The 5,440-nt window shown below is 51.1% G+C and overlaps 1 long non-coding RNA gene across 1 annotated transcript; it reads left to right on the top strand.

The window, feature by feature from the left end:
* The first annotated feature begins 2,402 nt into the window (after positions 1-2,402).
* LOC143845280 (uncharacterized) lies at positions 2,403-4,367 on the top strand. The gene is made up of 3 exons (XR_013234334.1): positions 2,403-2,467; positions 3,715-3,914; positions 4,246-4,367. It is a non-coding gene; the product is annotated as an uncharacterized LOC143845280 (long non-coding RNA).
* The last annotated feature ends 1,073 nt before the right edge of the window (positions 4,368-5,440 follow it).

Genomic DNA, 5,440 nt, shown 5'->3' with positions numbered 1-5,440 from the left:
TGGGCTCGCCACGGCACTGATAAAACTGTTCTGACCGAGCAGTGATATCAGCGCTCTCTCAGCCTCACCCACCCCACAGGGTGTCTGTTGTGGGGAGAGGAAAGTGAAGGTGAATGGAAGCCACTAGCCTCCTTCGGGTAGATAAAAGCGGCATATAAGAACCAACTCTTCTTCTTCTTCAGGAATCTCAGGGCTCTCTCAGCCTCACCCACCTCACAGGGTGTCTGTTGTGGGGAGAGGATAGGGAAGGCGAATGGAAGCCACTTTGAGCCTCCTTCGGGTAGAGAAAAGCGGCATATAAGAACCAACTCTTTTTCTTCTTCAGGAATCTCAGGGCTCTCTCAGCCTCACCCACCTCACAGGGTGTCTGTTGTGGGGAGAGGAAAGGGAAGGCGAATGGAAGCCACTTTGAGCCTCCTTCGGGTAGAGAAAAGCGGCATATAAGAACCAACTCTCCTTCTCCTTCTCCTTCTCCTTCTCCTTCTTCTTCGTTAACTTTTTAAATTAGTCAAAAGGTTGAAGAAGCATAGTTTCCATTCCTGCCGGCATCCAAAAGGAATCCAAGGTGGGTTGGGGAGGAGAACAAAAACGCCGAAGAGATGGATCTCTCAATGGGGCTGGGTTCTCTGAATGAATACTCTGTTGCCTGGGGTAGAACAAGGCAGTTGACCGCACGGTCCATCTAGCTCAGCAATGCCCCCTTCAGTATTTCCTGGTCACACCTGTTCAGAACTTCAGCCCTAGGAGTTGACTTTGCCATCAAACTGTCCGCTGTGACCCATAGCCCCTTTTCCTGGTCAGCCACTGCCAGTTCTGACCGCATAAACATATAGTCTTCTTAGGGGTTTGTGCAGGAGAATTAGAATGATGGCCCACCTTCCCCCTGACCTCCGGAGGGGTTTCCTCTCCCTCTTTTGGTATTGCTGCCACCAACTGGCCCTTGTAGGAATTACCAGCCGAGAGGACCAGCACCTTCCCTGTGCGGCTGTCCTGAGGTCTCCCGCTACCCAGTGACTGGTGACCACAGAGGGGACTTAACGGCACCTGCACCCCACTGGGGGATGACCAATTATGCCAACTGGCTGGCCTCCTTCCCCTGGAGCCCAGCACATGTTCAGACTGTGGGGGTCTATGTGGTACGGAGGAAAACTACCAGCATTAAAAACGATAAAGCGTTTATTGAAAATAAAATGGTTCTCAGCACAGTAGCGGATTGAGCAAGGAATCCAGAAGAACGGGGAAGCTCCTTCCCATCTTGGCTTGCAGGCTGCCAGCTCCTCCTTCTACCGGCAGAGCTCCAACTCCACCCCCCGCCTACAGATGATATAAACCCCTGGGATCGTGGGAGAGAGAAGCTACTTATGACTTTGGCCAGCAGCTTCTCACTTTTCGGTGGTTTATTTCCCTGTTCTTAATTTGCGGTTTCAATCATTCCTCAGTGGAAAGTGTCCCCAGGATCTGCGTTCAGCTTGGAGAGATCTCCCGGCAGCACAAAGACTTGGCTTGGAGGGACTTCTGCTATTCATTTATTATATTTCTTTGGTCTGCTCTGCTAGGGTGGACTATGACAGGGTTTAACCTCCCTCCCTCCCTCCCTCTTGCACACAGAGCAGAAACTGTCCCCTGGCTCTTCACACAGTGGTGAGAGTCCCAGCTCAGAGGGGTTTTGCTATGGTGGGATATAACTCTCCCCCCCCCCCAAAAAAAAACTTTCCCCACGTTCTTTGTGCAGCTCCTGTTACCTGGGCCAACACTGGGCTAGCTCCCCTTACAGCTCTGTTTAAACTGAGCTGCAAAGGGAGCCAGCCCCCACCTGGGCAATGCTGAACTGGCAGCTCCCACCCACCCACCCCTTCCAAATGAAGAGACTGCTAAATGCAAAATGACTGCTGAAATGGCTGACAGCCATGTTAGTGATCCCTGGTGCTCCCCTGCCTTTAGAAGGGGAGGAGGTGAAACAGAGAGTTTAAATGGCTGTCTGCCATTTGAATTCAGCAGCTGACAGGCAAATATTAGGATATAGCTAGGCACATAGAATCTGGAGCAAGTCGTGTCAAACCCATTACGACCCCACAGACAATGATCCTCCAGGCCTTCCTGTCCTCTACCATTCCCAAGAGTCCATTTAAGTTTTCTCCGACTGCTTCAGTGACTCCATCCATCCACCTCATTCTCTGTCGTCCCCTTCTTCTTTTGCCCTCAGTCGCTCCCAGCATGAGGCTCTCATGAGGTGGCCAAAGGGAACTTGTAATACCGCCCTATTCCACTATGTTTAGGCCTCATTTGGAATGTTGTGTCCAGTTCTGGTGCTGCAGTTAAAGAAGGGTGTTGACAGTTGGACCATGTTCAGAGAAGGGAGGCGGGATGGTGGAAGGGATGGGATCCAGGTCTGACATGGAGAGGCTGAGAGAGATGGAGAAGAGGAGGCCCAGGGCTGAGAGGATCGCAGTGCTGGACTTCAGAAAAGGTAGGCATGTTGAAAAGGGGGTCAACTTGTTTTATGCAGCTTTAGATATGAGGATTAGGAGCAATGGGTTCAAATTACAGGAAAGGAGGTTCCACTTAAATATTAGAAGCATTGACGGGGAGAGCTGTTTAGTGATATAATATGCTGCCTCAGAAGGTGGTGGAGTCTCCTTAATTGGAAGTTTTTAGGAAGAAATTGGTGTTGAAGAAAAGTTGGTTTTTATACCCCCGTTTCCACTGCCCAAAGGAATCTCAAAGTAGGTATGTGATCCTGATTCTGTTACTGCTAAATTTATTCTAACAAAAGTCTGTTTCTTGCGCATGCTTTACCCGGGAACCGAGAGGGTTCAGGTTCCTTGACAACTCCTTGCCACCCTGCTTAGCTTCCAAGATCTAAGGGAATCTTTAGCCTGGGTCATGCACAACAGGGCGAGGTGATCCCCAAAGTGGACCAAAGCAAAGCTCACCAAGGGAGGCTAGGAGAGAAGATCATAGATGGTCCTGGACTCAGACTTCCCACTGAAATCATGGCCCCATGCTTGCACCAGCAAGAGTCATGTGTGTTTGTTGTGTGTCTCCATACCCATCTGGGTGACAGCTCTGCCGAAGCTCTCCTCAGTCTCTCCAGGGGGAGCAACCTGCAGAGGTAATTATGAAGGCCCGTCATGAAGGCCTGCCACTTACAAAGTAGCAGTGACGGCCTCATTATGTGGTGGGATTGTGCTCCACCACTGTGAAGAGAAATGCACGTGGCCAGGCAACTCATTAGGGGAAGCCTCCCTCTCAGCAATGCACCGGGGGGTGGGAGGGGGGGCTGGAAGTCCCAACATCTCCGACTGAACCTGCCCGTGACCACATGCCCTCCCACCGGCACATTTCCCTTCCATGCCTGTTGGGTGCCAAGCCCCCTTCTTTGGGATTGTTAGCCGTTAATTAAATATCACGTTTGCTTTGTTTCACGGGAAAACCTTTGGCTTTGTGGTTGCGATTTTGGATTTGGCTCTCTCCGGACCCCAAGTAGCGCTTTTAAAACTAGAATGGTCAACCAAGGATGAGGTAACCATTTTCCAGTTTATTAGGGTTTAACAGCCTGATAGCCACACCCCTCAAAGTTCAAGTCATTAATAGGACAGTAAAACAGAAGTTTGAATGCACAGCGCTGACTGGCTTTTCTAGCAAAGAATGATCATACTGCATATTTGGACTTAGGAGGCTGTTTACTAATTTGCTACTAATTTACTTTCTTAGGATCCCTGCTCCATTGTCTGAGGAAGCGAGCATGCACTCGAAAGCTCACACCCTGAATAAATCTTTGTTGGTCTGAAAGGTGCCTGATTGGACTCCAATGTTGTTGTCAAATTTTGGTACAAGCTACTCAAAAATGATTTAGATTTTACGGAGTCAGAAAAGGATGAGGATTTCAGGATCCATTTTCTCAGCGCTGAAGTGTGAGGCGATTGTAAAGAAGGCGAATGTATGGTTGGGCGGGGTCAGCAGAGGCATCCCATCAAAATCACAGGCTGTCCTGGTCCCCCTGGTCAGACCCCACCTGGAGTCCTGGGTGCAGTTTGGGAGGCCTCACTTCAAAAGGGACGTGGACAAAATGGAGAGGGGGCAGAGGAGAGTGAGGAGGGTGGTCAGGGGATCAGCCCTAGGAGGAAAGGCTGAGGGACTTGAGAAGGTTGAGCCTGGAGAAGAGGAGGTGGAGGGGGGACAGGCGGGCTCTCTTGAAGTCTACCATCCAAATACTAACCAGGACTGGTCCTGCTTGCTTTTCAGGATCTAATGACGAGCCTGGGCCACCCAGGTCAAGGGATGCAAGCGTTACCCCATCACATCCAGGTTACTTGGTCCCTGTGCTTGCATGAAGTCCTAATCTATAGGAAAGGCAAACATGAAGGAACTGCGGAGAACTTTGACTTATACTATATATAATGTTTGATAATAAAATCTGAACTGGTAAGAGACCACTTTGATAACACAACCAGGGAATGCCGATTTCACAGACTGAAGAGGAAATGAATTGGGAAACCAAGAGGAAATAGCCTCAAGGGGAGCTTGTTGAAAGCCTTTTGAGATTGATTTACAAGAAGCTGCCTTAGATGGAATCAGCCCCTCGGTCCATCCAGGTCAGCATTGTCTACTCAGACCGGCATCCGCTCTCCAGGGTCTGAGGCAGAGAAAGGTCTTCTCCACCCCCTCCTACCTGGTCCTTTCAGCTGGAGTTGCTGCCAGGAATTGAACCAGGGAACTTCTGCCTGCTAAACAGGGGCTCTGCCACTGAGCCAGGGTCTCAGGCCAAGGTCTTTCCCATCCCCTCCTGCCTGGTCCTTCTAACTGGAGATGCTGGGGATTGAACCTGTGACCTTCTGCCTGCCAAGCAGAAGCTCTGCCACTGAGCCAGGGTCTCAGGCCAAGGTCTTTCCCATCCCCTCCTGCCTGGTCCTTCTAACTGGAGATGCTGGGGATTGAACCTGGGACCTTCTGCCTGCCAAGCAGAGGCTCTGCCACTGAGCCAGGGTCTCAGGCCAAGGTCTTTCCATCCCCTCCTGCCTGGTCCTTTCAGCTGGAGATGCTGCCTGGGATTGAACCGGGGACCTCCTGCCTGCCAAGCAGAGGCTCTCCCACGGAGCCATGGCCCCTCCCCAAGATATAGTGAATCAGACCCCCTGCCTATCAAGGCTCTGTCAGGCAGCAGGTCTGAAGTGGAAGTCCTTCATATCACCTACAAACCTCATCCTTACGGGAGATGCCAGGGATTGATCCTGGTGCCCTCTTCATGCCAAGCAGATGTTCTACCACTGAGCCACAACCTTCCCCTGGAAGTGGGCATGCTCTGGAACCGTTTCCTGAGCAAGCTCTGCTGAAAGGCGTGGGGCGTATGCAGGTGTGCATGTCCCATTCATTCCAGTGGGACCTACAGAGGCATCGAGATCCCCAGGATTCCACCACTGTGGATTGATGCCTGAAGAGG

Source organism: Paroedura picta, chromosome 9 (genome assembly GCF_049243985.1).
Source record: "Paroedura picta isolate Pp20150507F chromosome 9, Ppicta_v3.0, whole genome shotgun sequence".
NCBI classification, from domain to species: Eukaryota; Metazoa; Chordata; class Lepidosauria; order Squamata; family Gekkonidae; genus Paroedura; species Paroedura picta.
This window is presented reverse-complemented; position numbering and strand designations above follow the sequence as displayed.